We start from the raw sequence: 25430 nt of genomic DNA on the forward strand, positions 1-25430 counted from the left end.
AACTGCAATTTTGTGGCTATTTTACAGATTTAACCTCAAACAAAAACATACCACTTTTATTTATTTTTTTTGAAGATTTTATTTATTTATTTGACAGAGATCACAAGTAGGCTGAGAGGCAGGCAGAGAGAGAGTGGGGAAGCAGGCTCCCTGCTGAGCAGAGAGCCTGATGCAGGGGTCAATGCCAGGACCCTTAGATCATGACCTGAGCCAAAGGCAGAGGCTTAACCCACTGAGCCACCTAGGGGCCCCCAAACATACCACTTTTAAATGATACATTGTAAAAGTTTGTGTAAACATGTGTATGTGGTGTGTGTCAGTGTTCCCTGGAAGCTATGTGAATGGATAAATATAAAACTTAAAACCATATGCATCTATAATATGACTTTTAAATAATTAAAAATGAGATTGTATCTTCACTGGGAAATAATACAAAGAAAATTTTTAAATGTTCTTAAAATTTTTATATCTGATAATTTCTACCATTTTTTCAGTTGTTTCAGGAGAGCTTCTAAAAACTACAAGTAGTTACAAATATGTTAGAAGTTTTACTTGCATATTGATATTTGAATGTTACCTAATTTATATATTTCGCAGTAGGATTTATATTAAATCAAGAATCTTTTTTTTTTAATAAAATTTTTAAAAAAAGATTTTATTTATTTATTTGAGAGAGAGAGAGACTGGAAGAGAGAGAGAAAGAACACAGAAAGGGGAGGATCAGAGGGAGAAGCAGACTCCCTGCTGAGAAGAGAGTCCGATTCAGGACTCAGTCTCAGGACTGCAGGATCATGACATGAGCCAAAGGCAGTCACTTAGCCGACTGAGCCACCCACGTGCCCAAGAATCTTGTGTTTTAACAAGGAATACATCCTTGAGGATAACAAGGTGTTAAATCATCACCATTATTTATAACATAAACACATTTTAAACAACCTAAATGTGCACTACACCAAAGGAAATAGGTAAATAATGATACATCCATGTTTTGAAATACCCTACAAACCATTGAAAATATTGATATAGATTTATATATGCTGAAGCAGAAGGGGTATCCGATAAATTGATAAATTTTTTCTTTGATTGAATTTCATTCTATTTGTATAAATAAATTAATATACTTGTAGAACTGTAGCATTGTGCAACAGGAGCAGGTATATTATTCAGTAATGCTATTATGTATGCATTACAGATATTTCTGCATACAATTACATAGTGAAGAGGAATTGTTACCATTTAAAAATGTATGTATATGTATACATTTTTCTATATTTATGTAGAAATTGTATATCTATGTAGGAAAAGTTATGGTAGTTAAAACTGCAAATTTTAAACAGTAGAAATCCTCCTAGGTAGGATGATAGAAAAAAGATGAGCTTAATTTGGCTTTTCATTTTGCTTTAAACCTTTATATTGCTTGTATTTTTCAACTTAATTTGCATTACCTCCATAGTATTTTTCATAAAAATATAACTATAATTGGAATTCTACTTTGGAATTGTATGTCTCTTTTAACTCATGTCCTTTCTCCTTAATGATCAGTTTCTGCACTGATTTTGCAAAAACATCAGAATCCCACCAATTAAAGAAACCAAAAAATTTTAAGAAAGGAAAATTAATTAGTAAGCAAACTAAAACCAAACCTTCTCTTAAGGACATCACCTTTTATACCAAGCCTTGAAATAAGATAGCATGAACTATGTTTGGATCTTTCCTGCTCCTAAAGATGTGGGGGTTTTTTGTTTTTTGTTTTTTTTTTTTACTAATTTTTAAATATTTTTTATAAAAATATAATGTATTTTTATCCCCAGGGGTATAGGTCTCTGAATCACCAGGTTTGCACATTTCACAGCACCCACCATAGTACATACCCTCCCAATGTCCATAACCCCACCACCCTCTCCCTACCCCCCTTCCCCCAGCAACCCTCAGTTTGTTTTGTGAGATTAAGAGTCTCTCATGGTTTGTCTGCCTCCCGATCCCATCTTGTTTCATTTATTCTTTTCCTATCCCCCAAACCCCCCACATTGCATCTCCACTTCCTCCTATCAGGGAGATCATATGATAGTTGTCTTTCTCTGATTGATTTATTTCACTAAGCATAATACCCTCTAGTTCCATCCATGTCATCACAAATGGCAAGATTTCATTTCTTTTGATGGCTGCATAGTATACCATTATATATATACACGACGCCATCTTTATCCATTCATCTGTTGATGGACATCTAGGTTCGTTCCATAGTTTGGCTATTGTGGACATTGATGCTATAAACATTCCAGTGCGTGTGCCCCTTCAAATCACTATGTTTGTATCTTTAGGGTAAATACCCAGCAGTGCAATTTCTGGGTCATAGGGTAGATCTATTTTCAGCTTTTTGAGGAATCTCCATGCTGATTTCCAGAGTGGTTGCACCAGTTTGCATTCCCACCAAGAGTGAAGGAGGGTTCCCCTTTCTCCACATCCTCACCAGCATCTGTCATTTCCTGACTTGTTACTTTTAGCCATTCTGACTGGTGTGAGGTGGTATCTCATTGTGGTTGTGATTTGAATTTCCCTAATGCTGGATATTGGTCTGTAGTTCTATTTTTTGATGAGATCCTTGTCTGGTTTTGGGTCAAGGTGATGCTGGCCTCATGAGTTTGGAAGTTTTCCTTCCATTTCTATTTTTTGGAACAGTTTCAGGAGAACAGGTATTAATTCTTCTTTAAATGTTTGGTAGAGGGGCGCCTGGGTGGCTCATTGGGTTAAGCCACTGCCTTCGGCTCAGGTCGTGATCTCGGGGTCCTGGGATCGAGTCTCGCATCGGGCTCTCTGCTCAGCAGGGAGCCTGCTTCCTCCTCTCTCTCTGCCTGCCTCTCTGCCTATTTGTGATCTCTGTCTGTCAAATAAATAAATAAAATCTTAAAAAAAAAAAATGTTTGGTAGAATTCCCCTGGGAAGCTGTCTGGCCCTGGGCTCTTGTTTGTTGGGAGATTTTTGATGACTGCTTCAATCTCCTTACTGGTTATGGGTCTGTTCAGGTTTTCTACTTCTTCCGGATTCAGTTGTGGTAGTTTATATGTCTCTAGGAATGCATCCATGTCTTCCAGATTGTCGAATTTGTTGGCATAGAGCTGCTCATAGTATGTTCTTATAATTGTTTGTATTTCTTTGGTGTTGGTTGTGATCTCTTCTCTTTCATTCATGATTTTATTTATTTGGGTCCTTTCTCTTTACTTTTTGATAAGTCTGGCCAGGGGTTTATCAATCTTATTAATTCTTTCAAAGAACCAGCTCCTAGTTTCATTGATTTGTTCTATTGTTTTGGTATTTTTTAGTTTCTTTTTCATAGATTTCTGCTCTGATCTTTATGATTTCTCTTCTCCTGCTAGGTTTAGCCTTTCTTTGTTGTTCTTTCTCCAGCTCCTTTAGGTGTAGGGTTAGATTGTGTACTTGAGACCTTTCTTGTTTCTTGAGAAAGGCTTGTATTGCTATATACTTTCCTCTCAGGACCGCCTTTGCTGTGTCCCACAGGTTTTGAACCAATATGTTTTCATTATCATTTGTATCCATGAATTTTTTCAATTTTTCTTTAATTTCCTGGTTGACCCATTCATTTTTTAGAAGGATGCTGTTTACTCTCCATGTATTTGGGTTCTTTCCAACTTTCCTCTTGTGATTGAGTTCTAGCTTCAGAGCATTGTGGTCTGAAAATATGCAGGGAATTATCCCAGTCTTTTGATAATGTTTGAGACCTGACTTGTGACCCAGGATGTGATCTATTCTGGAGAATGTTCCATGTGCACAAGAGAAGAATGTGCATGCTGTTGCTTTGGGATGGAATGTTCTGAATATATCTGTGATGTCCATCTGGTTCACTGTGTCCTTTAAGGCCTTCATTTCCTTGTTGATCTTTTGCATGGATGATCTGTCCATTTCAGTGAGGGGGTGTTAAAGTCCCCTACTATTATTGTATTATTGTCGATGTGTTTCTTTGATTCTGTTATTAATTGTTTTATATAGTTGGCTGCTCCCATGTTAGGGGCATAGATACTTAAAAAATTGTTATATCTTCTTGTTGGACAGACCCTTTGAGTATGATATAGTGTCCTTCCTCATCTCTTATTATAGTCTTTGGCTTAAAATATAATTGATCTGATATAAGGATTGCCACCCCAGCTTTCTTTTGAAGTCCATTAGCATGGTAAATTATTTTCCACCCCCTCACTTTAAATTTGGAGTTGTCTTTAGGTCTAAAATGAGTTTCTTGTAGGCAGCATATTGATGGGTTTTGATTTTTTATCCATTCTGATACCCTGTATCTTTAGATTGGGGCATTTAGCCCATTTACATTCATGGTAATTATTGAGAGGTATGAATTTAGTGCCATTGTATTGCCTGTAAGGTGACTGTTACTATGTATTGTCTCTGTTCCTTTCTGATCTACTCCTATTAGGGTCTCTCTTTGCTTAGAGGATCCCTTTCAATATTTCCTGTAGAGCTGGTTTGGTGTTTGCAAATTCTTTGTTTTTGTTTGTCCTGGAAGCTTTTTATTTCTCCTTCTATTTGCAATGATAGCCTAGCTGGATATAGTATTCTTGGCTGCATGTTTTTCTCGTTTAGTGCTCTGAATGTGTCATGCCACTTCTTTCTGGCCTGCCAGGTCTTTGTGGATAAGTCCACTGCCAATCTAATATTTTTACCATTGTTGTTACAGACTTCTTGTCCCGGGCTTTTAGGATTTTCTCTTTGTCACTAAGACTTGTAAATTTTACTCTTAGGTAACGGAGTGTGGACCTATTCTTATTGATTTTGAGGGGAATTCTCTGCATCTCCTGGATTTTGATGCTTGTTCCCTTTGTCATATTAGGGAAATTCTCTACAATAATTCTCCTCAATATACCTTCTGCTCCCCTCTCTCATTCTTCTTCTCTTAGAATCCCAATTATTCTTATGTTGTTTCATCTTATGGTGTCACTTCTCTCTCGAATTCTCCCCTCATGGTCCAGTAGCTATTTGTCTCTCTTTTGCTCAGCTTCTTTATTCTCTGTCATTTGGTCTTCTATATCACTAATTTTTTCTTCTGCCTCACTTATCCTAGCAGTAAGAGTCTCCATTTTTTATTGCACCTCATTAATAGCTTTTTTTATTTCAACTTGGTTAGATTTTAGTTCTTTTATTTCTCCAGAAAGGGTTTTTATCTCTCCGGAGAGGCTTTCTCTATCTTCCATGCCTTTTTTGAGCCTGGCTAGAACCTTGAGAATCAACATTCTGAACTCTAGATCTCACATATTACCTATGTCCATATTCATTAGGTTCCTAGCCATTGGTTCTGCCTCTTGTTCTTATTTTTGTGGTGAGTTTTTCTGCCTTGTCATTATATCCAGATAAGAGTATATGAAGGTGCAAATAAAATACTAAAGGGGTGGAAAAGACCCCAGTAACATGTGCCTTAACCAAATCAGAAGAGACCCCAAATCGTGGGAGGGAGAAAGGGGATAAAAAGAAGCTCAAGGGAAAAAAAAAGTTTAAAAAAAAATTAAGGAAAAAATATTAAAAAATGAATATATATATTTTAGACTGGTGACTAGAATAGGGTCACCCACTTAATTTTGGGAATATTTTGTTCTCTTAGAACTACCTCCCAAAATTTTAAAGAATGAAAAACATACATAAGGGTAGACGCAGTGAAGGAATGGAATATGCCTATAAAGATGAGAATTTTTTTTCTTTTTTTAATTTCTAAAAAAGGAGTTGATAAGATAAGTTAGTTGTGAGAATAAAGGAAAAGAAAATGGAGAGAATTTTCTCAGGCTAAAGACTAGAACAAGCCTGGAGCTAGATTTAGGGTATATTTTGATCTATTAGGAGAAGTTGTACCCCAAATTTTTTAGAAGAAAATATCCTATGTGTATACAAAATATAAAGTTAGATATAATGAAGGATAAAATATGATTATAATAATGAAGGTTCAAAAAAGATTATTTTTTTTTGTAAAGTATTCTTGAGATAAACTAGTTAAAAAAACATTAAAAGAGGAAAGGGTAAAAGTTAAAAAAATTTAGCAGAAGGAAAAAAATTAATTAACTGCAAGACTAAAGAATCATGGGGAGAAACATTAATTCCATGCTTTGCGTTCTCCTCCTCTGGAATTCCGCTGTTCTCCTTGGTAAGTGAACTTGGTCTTAGCTGGATTTCTTGTTGATCTTCTTGGGGAGGGGCTTGTTGTAGTGATTCTCAAGTGTCTTTGCCCAAGGTGGAATTGCACCACCCTATCAGGGGCCGGGCTAAGTAATCTGCTCAGGTTCACTTTTGAGAGCTTTTGTTCCCTGAACACTTTCTGTAGAATTCTGGAGGACGGGAATGATAATAGCGGCCTCCCAATCTCCAGCATGGAGGAGCCGAGAGCTCATGGCCCCACCCCTCAGTTCGCCTTCAGAGAAAAGCGCTCAATCATTCCCATCTCCTTGGCCTCTGGCCATGCTCCAAGCTCATGCAGCCTGTGACCCGTTCAATGTAACCCTGAGCTGAGAGCTCACTCCTCAGCTTTGTCTCTGTAGCCGTCTTCCCCGCTCTAATACCTGCGAACTCTGTGACACTCAGACATCCCTGATCCTTCTGTGACCCTGCGAGACCTGGGTCCACACTGATCCCGCGTGGGCTTCACCCCAGTTCAGCCTCTGGAGCAATGTCCCTCAGAGGAGCAGACTTTTAAGAGTCCTGATTTTGTGCTCTGTTGCTCTGCCGCTTCCTGGGAGCTGGCCCTTCCCCCCATGGTCTATCTTCCCGTCACTTTGGATTCACTTCTCTGCCCGCCCTACCCTTCAGAGAGTGGTTGATTTTCTGTTTCTAGAATTGTTGCTCTTCTTGTCTTCGATTTCCTGTTGGATTTATAGGTGTTCGCAATGGTTTGATAAGCTGTCTAGCTGATATTCTGCTACCCGATGTCGTCTCAGCCTGCTACTCCTCTGCCATCTTGACTCCTCTCCCCCTGCTCCTAAAGATGTTTAACTTAAATAATCAACTCAAAACTCTGTGCTGTCCCACAAAGATACTGTTAACCTTACTTTTAAATCACTAGCCTGATTCAGACTACTGGTATCTTGCTTGGATTATACTTAGTAGCTCCTACACTGGTTTTCCTGCCTCTAATTTCTTACCCTAGCAGTTACTCTGTCATGGGGTTTGCTTCCTGAGGCATAGATGAAATCATGTTGCTTTACCCATCAAAATATCTGTGGGCTCCACAGAATAGTTTTTAAATTTCTAGGCATAACATCAAGGACCTTTCTTATCCTGGTACCAGATTGCCTATTAGCATCACTTTAAACTGCAACTTTCCAATCACTCTGAAACTTCCATGAATGTAATATGCTATTTCATACCTCTGGTCTTTTTAACTATGTCATTTACTTGTTTATTCTCCTCATCCTTCAAATCCCACCACAAATACCACTGTTTCAAGAAAAAGGTTTATTTTATCTGACCATGTAATATTCTTGTTCTCCCAGAGCACTATGCTTAATCTATAATAGAGATCTTTCTTCATCTGTATTTACCTTAGTTGGTTTTTTATTTGTTTTGCTCTTCAGTGAATAATTTGTTTCTGGAAATCAGGACCTACCTTCAGTTGATCAATGAACTCTCGATTCCTAATAAAATTGTGTTTGATGAATTTGCTTGCCTTGCTTTTAGCCAATATACTTAGAATTCCTTTAGCCATACACTTACTTGGCAACACTGTTGATGAGGTTGCTACATACTGGCATGGCTAAGCAAATGTAAGTGTCCTCTTCATTCTATGTGAAAATAAGTGTATGTCCTATCTATTTGTTTCAATACATTTGGTATACATATTTATAACTACTTGTGGATCTGCATCTTTGTCTTATTGATGTTATAAAGATGTGCTTTTCGGCAAGATAACCACTAGACACACGCACCTATTTACATTTATATTTAATCAAGATTAAATGAAATAAAAAATGTCCTTCTATACTAGTTATATTTAAAAGGCTATGTCTATATTATAAAAATTTCCATCATCAAAGACTTTTCAATTAACTTGCTGCTCCCAAGTTTAAACTCAAAATAGAAATTATCTACATGCTCAACTGGTGACAACCTGATATAGAAATGTTGTACTTTACAACTGAATCTTAGCATTGCTTTGATTTAAGTTGTATATATCTACACTACTAGCTTACTAAGCAACTGATATAATTTCTTCAAAACTTCAAAATTTACCCTCAATAACACAGTTGACTGCATATATCCCTTTACACCTCTGGGTCACATGGATCACACACATCAGCTACTTTGTGAAAAGGAGGGCTGGACTATGCATACTTGTGGAATGCATAATAATCCATCTCCCTCTAACAGAAGGTCTGAACACTTTGTTGGCCAATCTAGTGAAATAATGTCAATGAAAGGACCTAGAGAGGATGGAAATTTAGGATCCAGGATATAAAAGTCCACTTGTTCTCATCTTTAGTGTAGAAATGTCCCACTCTTACACAATTTTGTGTGACAATGGTCACACAAAATATCATGTTTTTAAGCCTTTAGGTAATGGCATTGACTTCACTCACTGTCCTCATCTTTCAAGGCTTAATTTAACTATTTTCCCTCTATTTTTCTCCTCTCAGGTTGAGAAGTCTCTAAGTACAGAAAGAAATGCAAAAAGAAAATTCCACTACTTGGGATAAGGACTTGCTTCTTTTTGATATAGTGTGTTGGATCCTTTAATAATAGCTTTTTTAATGCAGAGTAGATACATATTTGATCATCTAACATAGTTGTTGGAACTTTGGCATCTGCTTAACAAGCACCACTTTGCTGACTCCATTTCACACCTATAAAAGAACTTGCTGCCCTTTTTGTTAACTAGATGAGCTATATTTTTCACTTTGAAAAGACACGCCCCTGAAGCTTTGATGGTGAGAGACTGCCTCACCACATTCTTTCTCTCTTATTAAGGTACTGTAGTTTTGATTTCATAATTTCAACAGAGATTCATTTAACAAAGGAGTGAATGAAAGTCTAACAAAGGATCAAATTGTTATCACTGGGGACATAATAACCTCTGCCAACTGATCTTTAGTAATGGAGGGACTCCTCAGTAGGAAGAAGGCTTTCATGTTGACACTTACTGGATAGAGAACTCTTTGCACATACAACCAGTGCAGTATTTGATATAAAAAGGAAAAAGAAAAAGTCTTAGCAAGCTAAAGAATTAAGTAGTACTGTTAGCTTTTTTCAAAAGTGGCAGTAAAAATGATGTGGGGGAAAATAATCTCAAAATTTTAGTCTAATCAATTTCCACAAGAATAACTGAAAAATATTCATCCCACAAAATTAATTTTCACTAAGTACATTTACGAATTTCTTCTCTGTAATTCTCTTTTTACATGAACAATGTTTCTGGGAGTGAATTATATAAAATACCAGGTAAATGGAAAGTACTGTTGAATTGATTTGAGAAAAAGCTATTCATTCAATATTATTCAATATATACGTATTAATGCCAACCACCACCATAAAACAAAAACCCACACTGCCTTTTCTCTACTTAGATTACCCATAACTTCTGTCATAAACTTGCTTTTATATAACTACTCAAATATATCTATATTTTGCATAACTGCAAAACTTAATTTTAATCAAGGAACCAAATAAACATATTCCCTATAATTTTAAACCTCTTCTTTTCCTATCTTTTTTTTCCCTACATTCATGATTTTGTAAGTTACCATAACATGAAATCTCAAAAGATTTCTCTGGGCAAAGTCTAAAGATCCTACGTTAGAATTGCTAAACAAATATATTCACATTCATTCTCATGGCTGAATTTTTATTAAGCAAATTCAGTGTTTACTTTTTCCTTGCTTATGTGAAAACTGTTATAGGATTTTTCTGAAAATAGCATCATCCAGATAAAAATGTTGAAAATATCCCCAAACACATAGGGCTCATAAAGAGTGAAGGAAGCAAGAGTGCCAACTAATCTAGTTCACCATCCTCATAAAGGGCAACGGTGGCACTTTAGAGCCAGTACATCTATTCATTTCCATGGTAATAAAACCATTCCTGAAAGTGACTTTGTCCAGAGTAAATGGCTCTGTGTTATAACATGATGTACTTCAGAGGTGACTTGTCGTAGATCACCAAATAATGTGACCATCTTATACCTTAATAAAAAGTTCTCTGTTCATTCAAGTATCTTTTTGCTAACTGAGACTGTATTACCACATTCCTAAAATTTAGCCCACTGTTTCAAAAGAAAGAGGCATAATATAAATGCTAGCATGGCCAACGAATGGAAAGGGATGCAGAGGAAGCAAGTGGGTACTTCCCTGTTCTCTCTCTGTCTCTGTCTCTGTCTCTCTCTCTCTCTCACACACACACACACGTTAAATTTTTGCATTTAAACAGCAAAAAAAAAAAAAAAAAAGTTGACATGCTATAAAAGAGATTCTGATGTGAAGATTACTGGTTAAAAATGAAAATTATGAAAGTGATAGTTATGTATTCAGTGGATATTGGCTCATTTTAGAAGAGACAGTTTTTTTTAAAGTATATTGAATTTACAACAACTTTAAAAATGCATTTATTTTGTTAATTACATCACCCTCATTAAGCTGAGTCACTGAAGTACAAAAGGAATTGATTTTGTTTTTAACATATGCTTGTAAATGAATTCCTATATGGACCACAAATGTCATGTAGACTGATGTTTAACATAAACATATTAAAGAATTGCATTTGCTGATTATAATTATATAGAAGGGTTATGCATTTGTATTCTCTAGTATATTTTATTACAAATCATAATCACCCATTCCACCAAAAATGAATGAGAAAGAGCAAATAACTACAAAGGGAAAGACCAGGAAAGAGAGACAGTAAAAGAAAAGCAGTAATATGCCTAATTTCTGCATCAAAATTTTAATTCTGCTCTTACTGCTGACTTAAAACAATGGGAGTCTGTACACTTGCAGTCTGAGTCTACTGTGACCTTGTCTTAGCTTGGATTTAAAAGAGGCAAGGACAGAAAAATCACTCAATGGGATGAGAATGCTTCTGATCAGGTCAAAGTTTTGCCACATTGTTTCCAATATATAATTCTCATTGTTAACTGAAACACAGTGCTAATTGAGCTCAGTATTGCTAGATGGTTCAGAGACTAAGCTGGTATAGTTCTGCAGAGTGGGTTAAGAACAGCCACTCCTCTTCCTCTTCCACCAGCATGTATAGGAGAGACCAGCAAAAGGCCATTACTCTATTCCTCAATCACATTTCTCTCATATAAATTATCTAGAGTATAGACTATTGGCCTGTATAGAACAACACTGATAGCTTTTCTCATTTAAAAGTTGCTTATGTTAAAGAGTTAGAAAATGATCTTTGTGTTCATTTGGTTCAAATGCTCATACATTTCAAAATGTATTAATACAAATAATTCTTCACAAACAGACACAATAATATTCTCCAATTACACTGAATACTGTACAGGTGCCTAATATTTTATCTGGACAGTCCCAATGATTATATGATTTTGATATATTTATCATTAAAAATTTTCAAATTGTTTTAGGTTTCTATCTGAAACAATACTGTTAAGGTGCAGCTTCTATTTTTTTTTTTTTTAAGATTTTATTTATTTATTTGACAGAAAGATCACAAGTAGGCAGAGGGGGGGGGAGCAGGCTCTCTGCTTAGCAGAGAGCCTGATGTGGGGCTCGATACCAGGACCCTGAGACCATGACCTGACCCAGAGGCAAAGGCTTAACCCACTGAACCATGCAGATGTCCCACACTGCTTCTATTTTTTAACAAGTCTAACAATCTTTTAGATATTTGGAGATAATTAAATTCTGTGGTGGATCAAGGTAGCTATGGTCATACGACCCCACTAGCTTCTTCAACTTGCCTTTCTTTTAAGATTTCCTTTGGAGATAAATACCAATGCCAGGTGGTATAGACCAGGTTTTCTCAACCTCAGCACTACTGGTATTTCAAGCCAGAAATTATTTGTTGTTGGAAGATGTCCTGCATTTGATAAAATGTTTAGCAGCATCCTTGGTCTCTATCCACTAGATTCCAGTGGCACCCCCTGCACATTAGTGACACAAGATATTACCAAATGTCCCCTGACAGGGTAATCAAAGAATGTTCTTCCCCATATCCATGCAAAAATAATTCCCTGTCAACAAGGAAATTTATGAAGAAGCGTATTTGAGACAACAATGACTATGATAGACATCACCAGATGTCTCCCTAATCAATTCTTTTTTTTCTATTAAGAGAAGCTTGATTATGTTTGTTGTAGTGTGAAAGTGTAAAAAAAAAAAAAAAATCACTTCCCAATCATATAGGCAGTTAGGAGGAGCTACCTGATGTTGTTGTGACAAATGAAAAGCAAATAAAAGGTAACTTTATTTGGCAATATCTCTAGGAAAGTTCCTCAAAAGGAAATAAAATTATCCATCATAGTTTGCCCTGTGTCCCTCTGTCTTCTTATTGCCTCATCTACAGATGCAATGTAAACTGATGTAAACTGAAGACTAAGCATGACTCCAAGAACATTGGAGTGAGATTTCAAGAGTCTTGATCCTTGAGCATGTCCCTACTCATCCCTGAACCACTTCTGGACTAGAAATTCCAAACATCTTTTTCAGGGGTAAGAAGAATGAAGAAGGGAAGCTATTTTTTCTAATCCAGTAGTTTTATTCTGTTTTTTTTTTTTTTAATGAGGTAATTTAAATTAACACAATCTCTAACTAATAGAAATAGCTTTGCTTTAGGAAAAAATAAAACAGATGTCAATATAATATATATATACATATATATATCTCAAGTCTATTCTCATGTTCAAGCTGTTTTCAAATTTGCTCCTTTTTTTTTTTTAAACAGGCATTCCAAATTTATTATACTTCAACGACAATGAATAAGGCATCCTACTTGGCCGTAAATGTAAACATTAGAAAAAAAACCAGTATTTCCCATAGAGGGTTTCTCAGAATAGAGAGAACAAAATACAGGACTATTAGTGTTCTCTTATAATCATGTGTAAATTATCAGAAGAATAGAAAACTATTAGCCAACATAGGAGATGAACTTCAATAAGAAAGAAGAAAGATAGTAATAATACAATGTCAATGTTGTATCATTCAAAATGTATGATAAAGGTAAGAGTGGCTATTTCCGAAAAATTTATAATTTTTTATTCATCACTTCACCGTTACATATAAGAGGACAAAAAATGAAATCTGAGTTTTAAATATCCAAACCCTGTCTGCTGGCTATCCATTTGATTTGTCTTTATCTGTATTTCAAGACCTGTGTATTTTCAAATGCTATTAGACTCAATTTTTTTGTGTGTTTCATGATATATAATATCTTTCACTCCAAAGACCTCTCCTGAGAAACAAAACAAATTGTTTTCCATGAATACACCATTACGAACAAGCTTTCTGTTAAAGAATTCCCTGCCACACATGTGGATGTGCTTCTGTCTTCCCTGTGCACACCTCCTGGCTTACTGATTGCATTCCTCTCCCTCCCATCAGCAGATTTGCTTCATGAGCACTAGACTGTGTCATTAGTTATGACTCATCAGTTGTGGCATAATCATATCAATTTCTGCCCAATGTCTTCTTTCCTCATTTAAATACAAAGTTTTCTTCTATTGCCAAGCTATCAAATATGTTTTATTCACTGAGTCTTGTAATAAAAGGTGAAACAGCACAGTCTGCACTCACTGCAAGATTTGAAAAAAAAAAAAAAAAAGGTTGTAACATTCAAATTACTGCATACATTTTTCTAATGTATCTCTTTATTTTTGAAAAATCTAACTATGCAATCACATATACACACACATATGTATGTATATATATATACACATATATGCATATATATATGATGACTACAGTTAGTAATTGAAGTGAATACTTATGGAAGAAATTAGGGAATTATCAATCTATCCATTTTTTTTTTAATCAGTTGGCCAGCCCCCTTGGAATTTATATAGAATGTAAAGATCCTGATAATTCTCTCAATCAATAAGGCTGAATATCAACTAACTGAAAAAAAAAAAAAAGAGAGAAAAAAAAGAAACTCCAACTTTCTGAACCTGAAAGTCCAATACACTCAATACTGTTCATGGAATTTCCTTACTTGTAATGAAATATAATGATGGATAAACATACGTTCTTGGCTTTGTTTATAATTCTCTTTCACTCTTATCCATTTAACAACCACCATTTCTGTTTATTATGTTTTCTGTTGATTTTTAAAAAGATTTTATTGGTACCATTACCCCTTATTGTTATTTTACTGTTGAACTACAATTGCTCAGGGGTCTGTGCTGTATACATAAATAATACATCTCAGTTACCACAAAAACCCACAGTAGTGGCAGAAAATAAAAAAACAACTGAATACTAAAATCACTCAAAGAAGGTAAAAAATCTACAGATAACTTTTGACTTTCCCAAAACTTAATAATACCCTGTTGTTGACCAGAAGCCTTACTAATAATATGAGCAGTCAGTTAACACATACTTTTGTTATATGCATTACATACTATATTGTTATATACAGTAAGCTAGAGAAAGTAAGCTAGAGAAAAGAAAATGTTGTTAAGAAAGCCATATGGAAGAGAAAATACTTTTACCATACTGTATTGTATTTGTCAAAAACAATCTGCATGTAAGTGGACCTGTGCAGTTGAAACCCGTGTTGTTGAAGGGTTAGCTGTATATCAGTTTGAAAAGACAGAAGTACAGGGGTCCTTGGGTGGCTCAGTGGGTTAAGCCTCTGCCTTTGGCTCAGGTCCTGATCTCAGGGTCCTGGGATCAAGCTCCCCATCCAGGTCTATGCTCAGCAGGGAGCCTGCTTTCCCCCCTCTCTCTCTGCTTGTCTCTCTGCCTACTTGTGCTCTCTGTCAAATAAATAAATAAATAAAATCTTTATTAAAAAAAAGAGACAGAAGTACAATTGCGTTGTAACAGTTTTGTTATAATTGCACATTAAAGTTATATGTTGATATTTCTCAATACCATTACTAATAATTCTCTGATATCTTGGCTACATCTCGGAACTTATATTTCTACATAACAAAAATAGAAAGAATTCAGGAAAATAAAATTGGTGAAACTTAACAGACCAATGATACAATTTTTTCAAAGAAACAAACCAGTGTTTGTGCTGTCACTCAATGCAACTTCATTTTTGTCTTTCATGATTCTATAAAATCTTTTCAAAAAAGACTCCCTAGGGGCGTCTGGGTGGCTCAGTTGGTTAAGCCTCCAACTGTGCTCAGGTCATGATCTCAGGGTCCTGGCAATGAGCCTTGTAGCAGCTGGGGCTCTCAGCAGGGAGTCTGCTTCTCTCTCTCCCTCTGCCCCCGCCACTCATGCACGTGCATGTGCTCTCTCTCTCAGATAAATAAAATCTTAAAAAAAAAGAAAGTTTCCCTAATCTACTAGATGAAAATCCCAGCATTCCTATAATTTCAATTTTTTTTCTTGAATTTTACCCTCTTTATTTTGTTGGTCTTGAATTACCTTTTTCTTTGAATAATCATAAACTAACTCAGATTTAACTCTCCACTTGAGAAAAACTGTATTTAATATATGTATAGGGCTGTCAAAAACATACCAAGCCATTAAAAATTTCAGGGCTAAAATATGAAGGAAAGGTCACTTCAGAGAGGAGAAAGCACTGTTGATCATCCTTTGTACCTTGAAGGATTTTTCCCATCTATAAATGTCTATTGACAGGCTGAGAAGCTAAGCAGAAATGTTGACAGTCTTACAGTGCTGAAAGGGATAAAAAAATATGGTTCAGAACTCACAAGGAGGAAGGCCCCCCCTTTTTAAAAAAAATATTTTATTTATTTATTTCACAGACAGAGATCACAAATAGGCAGAGAGGCAGGCAGAGAGAGAGGGGGGAAGCAGGCTCCCTGCTGAGCAGAAAGCCCTATATTGGCTCCATCCAAGGACCCTGAGATCATGACCCCAGCTGAAGGCAGTGGCTTAACCCACTGAGCCACCCAGGTGCCCCAGGAAGGCCCCTTTTAAATACCTAAGAGATTCATCAGAAACACCAAAGATCTAAGAGCAAGGATAGAAATGAAACAAATTATTCTTCACAAGAACTGCAACCCAACTACAAATCAGCTTAATTGCTACTTGCTACTTGTTTGAAAGTGTTCATTCCCCCAAAACAAAATTAGTTCAGAGAAAAATAAACCAGATAATACTACCTTATGAAACAATTTCTCATAAGCAATTGGCATCATTTAAATATGTGTGTGTATATATGGGAATGTAATATGTATATATGCAATAAAATAATAAAAGGTGAGTTTGACTAAAACCTAAGAAAAAATATTGACAACAGTAACAAGTGCAGATCCAAATACTGGGGTTAGCCGACTTAGACTTTAAGTAACTGTGATTCAAAAAGAAATATATAGAAATCCTAGCTTAAAATAATATTAAGAAATGAAAAATGCCTAATGGCATTTATATACAGAAACATATGTTTAGAGTTAACCAGTATTAACTAGTAAGTAGAATTCCAGAAGGAGATAAGAGATATAATGAGCAAAAGCAGCAGTTAAATAGGTAAAGACTTAGAATTTTCTGAAGTGATGAAAAACTTAGTCACAAATTCAAGAAATACCACAATGAAGCAGGATAAAAACAGAGATAATTACATAGTTACTATTACAAAACTGAGGAAAACTAATGACAAAGAGACTATCTTAAAAGTAGTTCTAAAAACAAAAGTAGTTCTAGAAAAAGATGTTATTTTCAAAGAAGTAACAATATGACTTCGAAATGACTTCTCAGTAGTTGGCCAAATGCCAACTAGAATTCTATACACAATGAAAATGTCTTTTATAAAGGAAAAAAAAAGCCATTTCAGGAAAAAAATCGTGGGATTTGTCTACATTAGATACACACTACATTAAAGGCAATAGGTTAAAAAAAAAAATTCTAAGTATAGACATAGAAATTCAGAAACCAATGCCATGCATAGGAAGGATAAAATGGGTGGATAAAGTCAAATGAATATTGATCATATAAACAATTTTTACAATATAAAATTTTAAATAAAAATGGACAAAACAACCTAATAAAACACATCAAAAATATTGTGGATCTTTATAGTTTAAAACAAGTAATTAAAATCTTACTTTGTGTTAGACATTAATAAGTGAAGGAGTCATGTTCAATATCTGGGGTAAAATAAAAAGCTATTAAACTGGTAGGGTTAATAAAAGGGCAAATGGAAGAATAAAAATGTTTGATAAAAAAGAAGGTAAGGGGTACCTGGCTGGCTCAGTCAGTAGAGCATGCAACTCTTGATCTCGGAGTGGTGAGCTTCAGCCCCATGTTGGGTGTGGAGACTGTTTACATAAATAAAACTAAAAAAAAAAAAAAAAAAAAAAAAAAAGACAAGCAAGAAAAAAGAGTAAGAAGAACATATAATGGGTAAAATAATAAGGCAATAAATTAAAATCTAAGTAACTTTAGCTAAATATAAATGATTTTAATACTTCAGTTAAGGGGAATTTCCAAAATCAGTTTTAAAAATATTTCACATAGTATTTTTACATATACAAAATGTGAATATACAGAAAGTCTGGGGAAAAGCGATAAAAAATTCTTTACCGTGCTAACACAACTAAAGAAAATGGAGAGTAGCTATACTAATAAAAGATCAAAATAAATTTTATGGCAAGAATGAGTACTAAGGATAAAGAAATATTTTTCATAATGATAAAGGAGCAGTGTATCAGGAAGACATGGCACTTTAAAATTTGTATGCATGTAACAGTGAGGGAAATATATGAATCCATAATCATATTAGAAATTTTTATCTATTTCTCTTACTAATCACTGAAGGAAATAAAAAAAATTATCAGTAAGAATTTAGATTTATATAATGCTATTAAAACTCTGACATAATTAACGTATATAGAACATTGTATTCAATCATTGCAAAATGCATTCTTTGATGTGCACATTTAATATTTATTCAAATGCACCATATGCTGTCCCATAAAGCAAGTCTTGACAAATTTTAAAGGATTGAAATAATATATTTTCTGGCACCAATTGAATTAAGCTAGAAATCAATTATAAATGACAACATAAAAATCCCCCCAATGTGTTAAAGTCAGGCAGTCTATTTCTAAATGATCTGTAAGTCACAAAATAAATCTCAGCGAAAATTAACAAAAAAAAAAAAAAAGAAAACATTTTTGAACGAATGAGAATGAAAATATGACATTGAAACTCAAGAAAATTTATAACCTTTATGGTATATATTAAAAAGGAAAAAGGTGAAATTCAATAATCTCAATACTTAAATCAACAGTGGAAAACAGAGTAAGTTCAAAAATCTTAAAGAAGTTAGGAGCCAAATAGTAAATCAAATCCAATGAAAGTAGAAGCCATTTAAAAGACTAAGATAGGGGCGCCTGAGTGGCTCAGTTGGTTAAAGCCTCTGCTTTCTGCTCAGGTCCTGATCCCGGGTCCTGGGATCAAGCCCCGAATGGGGCTCTCTGCTCAGCAGGGATCCTGCTTCCCTCTCTCTCTCTCTGCCTCTCTGCCTACTTGTGGTCTCTCTCTGTCAAATGAATAAATAAAATCCTAAAAAAAAAAAAAAATAAGGACTAAGTAACAGAAATGGGTACATTATGAATCACACAATCAAGGATTTTTTAAAAAGTTGTTCACTTGTAAAGAAAATAAAATTATTAATCTTCTGCAAAACTTGGGATAGGGTGGTGAGGGAGCAGCAGGATAGGAGAATGTGCAGTAATTTTAAAAACACAGTATAAATACAGATCCTACAGAATTAAAGAATTCATAAGATATGAGATGCTTTATGTTAACATGTGCAACATTTTAAATTAAATGGAAAAATTTCTTGAAAATTACCATTTATCAAAACTGACTTTGGAAGATGTGAAAATTAAAGTATTCCTATCCCTATTAAAATAATTAATGCACAATAAATAATTTTGTCATACATATGCAAAAATTCTAGGTCCAGATGCTTCAATAGGAAATTCTTCAAAACATTTAAGAAAGCCATAAAACCAATCTTATACACGTATTTCCAGAGATAAGAAGGAAACACTTCACAGCTAGTTTTATGAATGTAACATAACTTTAATACGGAAACCTGAGAAGAACATTACAAGGAAGATAATTATGACCAGTTCCTCTTAGGAATATAGATAGAAATATCCTAAATCAAATATTATACATCTAATCCAGCAACATATAAACCATCAACATTGTTACACTCTATAGGAATGGATGTGTTCATCACCTTAACTGTATAAAGACAAAAATGCTATGAAATTCTCCATAAGCAAATAACACTTAATAAATTCCAAAGTTTTTCATGACAAAAACTATTACCAAACTGTAAGTGGGAAGAAAACATCCCCAATTCATTAAAGGCTATCTATAAAATGGCTGTAACAAACATCTTTTGTAATGGTGACCTGTTGAAACTTCCTCCTGAGAACAAAAAAATTATACCCTCTATCATCAATTTTTTTCAACATTATACTTGACAATATAAGTTGTGAAAAAGGCAAGAAGAAAAAAAGATATAAGAACTTGAAAGGAGGAAATGGTTGTTTTTCATAGAAAATCTTAAATAATTTACAGATAAACTTTAAATATATGAATAAATTTATAAGGTAGTTATATATGGAAAATCAATTGCATTTCCATTTATCAGGAAAAAAGAGCTTACAAAAATAGTTTGAAAATATTATGGTACTAAAAATAAAAAATAAAATAAGAAACCTCAACTATCCAAGAATTTATGTATTAACAGAGTACATGTTCTCAAAATAGAAACCTACAAAACATTATATAAATATTTTTGAGATTCAGAATGTTATTTACCCAGAAAAAGTAGGAGCAAATTATCCTGGGAAAAAGTTAGAGGGAGTCTTGGTTGCTAGTCATGTTTAATTTCCCAGCTTAGATAGTTGTTACCTAGGTTTGTTGCAAAATTCTAGTCTGATTTTATTTTTATTTTGCGATATCCATGGAAATATTTATTATACAGTATCCATTAAGGTATATATTTATAGCTTGTGTGTATTTTTCTATGCATGTGAAACATCAATAAAACATTTATTAAAAAGAAATTAAGTAACAATGAATTTTATCAAGACATTTTATGATTTGTACATGTCTCTTGGCATGCCATCTATATTTGATTTCCTTATTTGAATACTTTAAAATATTTTTGGTATATGTTTTGTATACTAAACCAATTGAGGCTGAATGTGTCTGAGAATATTTTTTAATACTGTCAGTGTTCACTAGCATTTTAGTTGTATTTAAAATTCTATATCAGAGTTATTTTCCTTCAATACTTCAAAAATACCCCATTATCTACTTGCATCCAAGTTGCAAGTATTAAAACCTGATATAAAGCTCATTTTCAGCCCTCTGTAGGTGATCAGCTCTTGTTTTTTTGTAGTTAGAATTTCGTTCTGACTTAAAAATTGACATAAATAAAGAAGGTACATTCTGTTCAAGAACATACAGGATGCTTATAAAATAAAATGACCATATGCTGGCCACATAGCAAATGTAAATTAATATTAAGGTATTTAAATTATTCAGATATGCTCTCTGACCAAAATATCTAGAGAAAAGCATTTTATTTTACTTCTCTGTTGCAAATTCTGCAGAGTATAGACTATCCTGTTCTTTCTGATTAATGTCAGATAGTATTAAATTGGTCCAACTCTTTTCTGTCCTCTCTATGATAGCCCTTACTATTTTGTTTTTGTTTGTTGTTTTTTATTGTTCTGTTTGTTTTTTGGTGCAAGTCTATTATTTCCCTCAGGGTTTGAAGTTTACTTGTTTCTTATTGATACTAATCAGGCTAATATACTTAGTGATTATATACACCTCTGATCATTTCCCCAAACTTAGGTTAAAAATTTCCAAAGTTGACTTTGGTAGTAGTTAATTTCTTCCAGTGGTTATATTTTCTCTGTCTTAAAGTGCAGTCTAGAATTTGGCAATTCAGGAATAAAATAATAAGGTTTGAAAGAGACAGGGACTACAGAAATGTAGGTAAGCATGATAATTGTCAATATAGTGCTTCTTTACAATTTGGTTGATTAGATAAGGCATAAGAAAGGAGCAATGGAAAAAGGAGAAATTAAAAGAAAATGGGTTTAATCATCAGTGGGACATGGGATTTCAAAACCAAAGATAGTATCATTTAGTATAATGGAAGAGTGGAGAAGAAATTAACTTGGGTGGGTGAAATGAATTAACAGTGAAGATGGAAAGACAGAACCCTAGGGAATGTCCCCAGACTCAGATTACAAACATAAAATGAGCCAGTGAAGAGAACACAATAAAAACTTCAAAAAAATAGAAACAAAACTGGAAAGTTGCAATGTCACAGAAGACAAAAAAGATTCCAATGAGTGTTGACTATAGGACATAAATCAATATATAAATACATATAAAAAATTAATTTTGTGTAACACTAATTATTTCCTAGCTTATTGACTGTATTTGACCAAAGAATCGATTGTTTTGGTAAATCCTTTCTTTTCTAATTCTACTTTATGTTTAGGTATTTTGTGTTTGTATTTTTTAGTATTTTAATTTCAGTGAGACAGTTATAACAATTTTTAAATAACCTATTATTTCCTGGCTACTTAGATTATTTTTAAAGTCAAACCTCTTTTCATTGAGTTCTATGTATGTATATCATCTCATTATTTCTAGGAGCATGCATGTAACTATTGATAATCCTATTATAAATTACCTCTATAGAGTCTGCTAGAATACATTCATGGATATTATTTCTTCCTGTTAATACATCACACTTCTGAAATTATATAGCAATAGAAGAGTTCAGCATACATAAATTAAAAAGCAATGTATTAGCATTAGAAGGATATTTAAGAAATATCTGTATCTAAAATTATTCTTTATTGGAACAAGAGAATTAAAAGGTATACTAAATTTAATAAAATCCCAATTATATATTAGGATAAGATTGAGAAGGAAAAGGATTTGAAAAATGGACTTATAATTTTAAGCTAAGCTATATTACTAGATTGGGAAAAGGTCAATTATCAATAAAAAAAATTAGTGATTTTTTAAAAAAAGATTTTATTTATTTATTTGTCAGAGAGAGGGAAAATGGAAGCAGGCAGAGAAGCAGGCTCCCTACTGAGCAAGGAGCCCCATGCAGAACTTGATCCCAGGACCCCACGATCATGACCTGAGCTGAAGGCAGCAGCTTAACCAATTGAGCCACCCAGGCATCCCAGAAGATTTTTAAAATAAGTGAATTTTTAATAATTGAAATGAGAGACCACAAAAAATGTCAAGAAAAAAAAAAACCAGGAAAATGTAGGTAATAAATGAGAATTATACAATTGAAAGTAAAATGAAACTTGGATACTGGCTCTAGGTAAGTGGGATAGAATTATATGATTTGGAGAATAGAATACAAGAACAGGAAAAATAAGCAGAAATAACTGGCCTACATTTTAGTATCATATGGAAGAGAGAGAGAACAAAAATTAAATTCTTATAAGATCTCTTTATAGGCCAGGTAAAGAAAATATGTCAGAAAAACTTCTGCCACGTGGTTGGTCTTATGTTTTAGTCCCACTGCTCAAAAAGAACTCAAAAAGAATATTCTGGGCAAGAAACTGCACAAGTCATTTAATATAAAAACTCAGCTTATGGTTACCGATGGGTTTTATTTATAGAAAAAATAAGTTTAGAGTAATAGAATGTTCATATAAGTATGTTTGTTGCTGAAATGTCAAAGAAGTAGACCATACTTTGATAATTTCAATAAATTGCTTCAGCAACACAATTTTTTTAAAAGATTTTTATTTATTTATTTATTTATTTATTTATTTGACAGACAGAGATCACAAGTAGGCAGAGAGGCAGGCAGAGAGAAAGAGGAGGAAGCAGGCTCCCTGCTGAGCAGAGAGCCCAATGCGGGACTCGATCCCAGGACCCTGAGATCATGACCTGAGCCGAAGGCAGCGGCTTAACCCACTGAGCCACCCAGCCACCCAGCAACACAATTCTTTATGTAAGAAAATAAAAAATAAAGGAACTAAAATAGTAAAATTTGAAATGCAAAAACAGAATTGCATGTGAACAAGTATAAAGAGGAAATAAATAAATCAATCCAGCAAGTGGGGAGGGAGGCAATTTGATAAAGATATTTTTAAAAAACTGATAATAAATACATGGATCAGGAGAGAGGAAATTCAGGTTAGAAAGAAATCTAAAACAAAACAACAACAACAACAATAACAAAAACCCCAGATTTATAAGAAAATAAATAAATAAGAAAAATATGGAAGAAATAATACTACAACTGAAACCATAACTCAAATATAAAATACACAATAATTTTTCAAAATGTAAGTGTATTTGTTATCACCAACTCTGTATTATAGCATATTTGAAATTATTAGCATAAGGAATAGTAAGAAACAAACTCATGACAAAATATACAATTACATATTTGGTTTAAAATATGTGTAAAAATTAACAATGATTACACAGATCCCATTCCCCATGTTTTCTATTGCCTCATAACAAATTACCACAAACTTAGTATATTAAAACAATATCCAATTACTATATCACAGTTTTATAGATGAGAAGTCCAGGCAGGTCCTACTGGATTCTTAGGAACTCGCAAGGCCCAAATTCAAGCTATCAGTAAGGCTGATACTTATCTGGGGAGAAAGTAACCTTTAAGTTCATTCAGGTTCCTGGAAGTATTCAGTTTCTAATGGTTGTAACCCTAAGGATCTCATTTCCTTTCCGATTGTCACCTGGGGATCAGTCTCAGCTGCTAGAGGACACTCCCTGATCCTTGCATGAAGTCCTTTCTATCTTTAAAACAGCACGTATGCACTAAATCCTTAGGTTTCAGATCTCTGTGACTATTCCTACTGCAAGCCCGAGAAAACTCTGCTTTTAAAGAATTCATGTGGCTGCTGGGCCAGATGTCAAGCCTCGTGGATGCAGCTGGAGGTACATGTGTACAAGCAGCCCCTGAACAGCTGTTCTTCCGTCTACTCTTTACCTGTCTGCACCCCTGTAACTTCTCAATGTTTCTTTGGTGCTCTGCCCAGTGATCTACAAATGGAAGGTATTCAACAACAAATGGCATTCTGACTTTGACTGAGATTTACACCACTGGCCTTCTAATTCTCAGGCCTTCAGAATCAAATTAGTAAACCACTGGCTTTCCTGGTTGTCCAGTTTGCAGATGGCAGATCATGGGACTTCTCAGCCTCCATCATCATGCCTAGGAACAGCAATATCTTCTCAATACTGCTGTTACTGGGTGCCTTAAGGTCTCATGTTGGTTTCCATAAGCCTGAATACACTCTTCATAAAAGGTCTTTTCTGACACCGGGTCACAAGCCAGGTGAGCATGGAGTGTGGCCAAAGACGAGGGAGACAGGAGGGATTGACTCCTTTTCTCTCAAAGTGCACTGAGGAGTGGGGCCCCGAGCTTTGGGCTCCTATGGGACAGAGATTTGGAGGCCGCCATCCTCATTCCCATCCTCCAAAGCTGAACTGAAAGCATTAAGGGAACAAAAGCTCCCAAGAGCGAACTCTAGCAGATTACTTAGCCTGGCCCCGGTAAGGGTGGTGCAATTCCACCTCAGACAAAGACCTTTGAGAATCACTGAAAGAAGACCCTCCCCCAGAAGATCAGCAAGAACATCCATCCCAAGTCCAAGTTCATCGATCAATGTGAACAACAGAACTCCAGAGCTAGGGAAAAGCAACACATAGTTGCTCATGGGTTTTTCCCATGATCCTTTAGTCTTTCAAAGTTTTCTTTCTTTCCCCAACCAACTTCTTATCTTATCAATTCCTCTTATAGAATCTTTTTAATTTTAATTTTCTTTTTAAATTTTTAAAAATTAAAAAAATTTTTTAAATATTTAAAAATTTTCTTTTTTCTTTTTTTTTATTTATTTTCTATTTTCTTTTGTTTTTCTTTTCTCCTTTTCAATTTTCTTTTTAAATATTTTTAAAATTTTCATCTTTACGGTCATTTACCATCCCTTCATCATGTTTACACTTATTTTGTGTGTGTGTGTAAATATATATATACATATATGTATATATATGTATGCTTTTTTTTCTTTAAAATTTTGAGAGGTAGTTTCTCCTAAGAAACCAAAATACACTCAAAATTAAGTGGGTGGCTCTGTTCTATTCATGAGTCTAATATATATATGTTTATTATTTTTCATTTGTTAATTCTTTTTCTCCTTTCTTCTCCCCCTGCCTTCAGGTCTCTTCTGATTTGGTTAGCATATATTTTTCTGGGATCTTTGCCATCCTTTCAGC

The 25430-nt window shown here is 34.3% G+C and overlaps 1 long non-coding RNA gene across 21 annotated transcripts in view; it reads left to right on the forward strand.

The window, feature by feature from the left end:
- LOC309866446 overlaps positions 1–25430 on the forward strand; it is a 297614-nt gene that overhangs the window by 162297 nt on the left and 109887 nt on the right. For 3 of the 21 annotated variants that reach the window (XR_014312678.1, XR_014312679.1, XR_014312686.1), the window contains one exon: positions 12901–13356. The exons of 16 other annotated variants lie outside the window; for them this stretch is intronic. This is a non-coding gene — a long non-coding RNA (uncharacterized lncRNA). Of the gene's footprint in view, positions 1–8633; positions 11542–12522; positions 12707–12900; positions 13357–25430 lie in introns of those variants that run through there. 2 more of the 21 variants (XR_014312680.1, XR_014312681.1) reach the window with 2 other exon arrangements.

This window comes from Mustela nivalis, assembly GCF_964662115.1.
Source record: "Mustela nivalis genome assembly, chromosome: 6".
Classification (NCBI taxonomy): Eukaryota; Metazoa; Chordata; class Mammalia; order Carnivora; family Mustelidae; genus Mustela; species Mustela nivalis.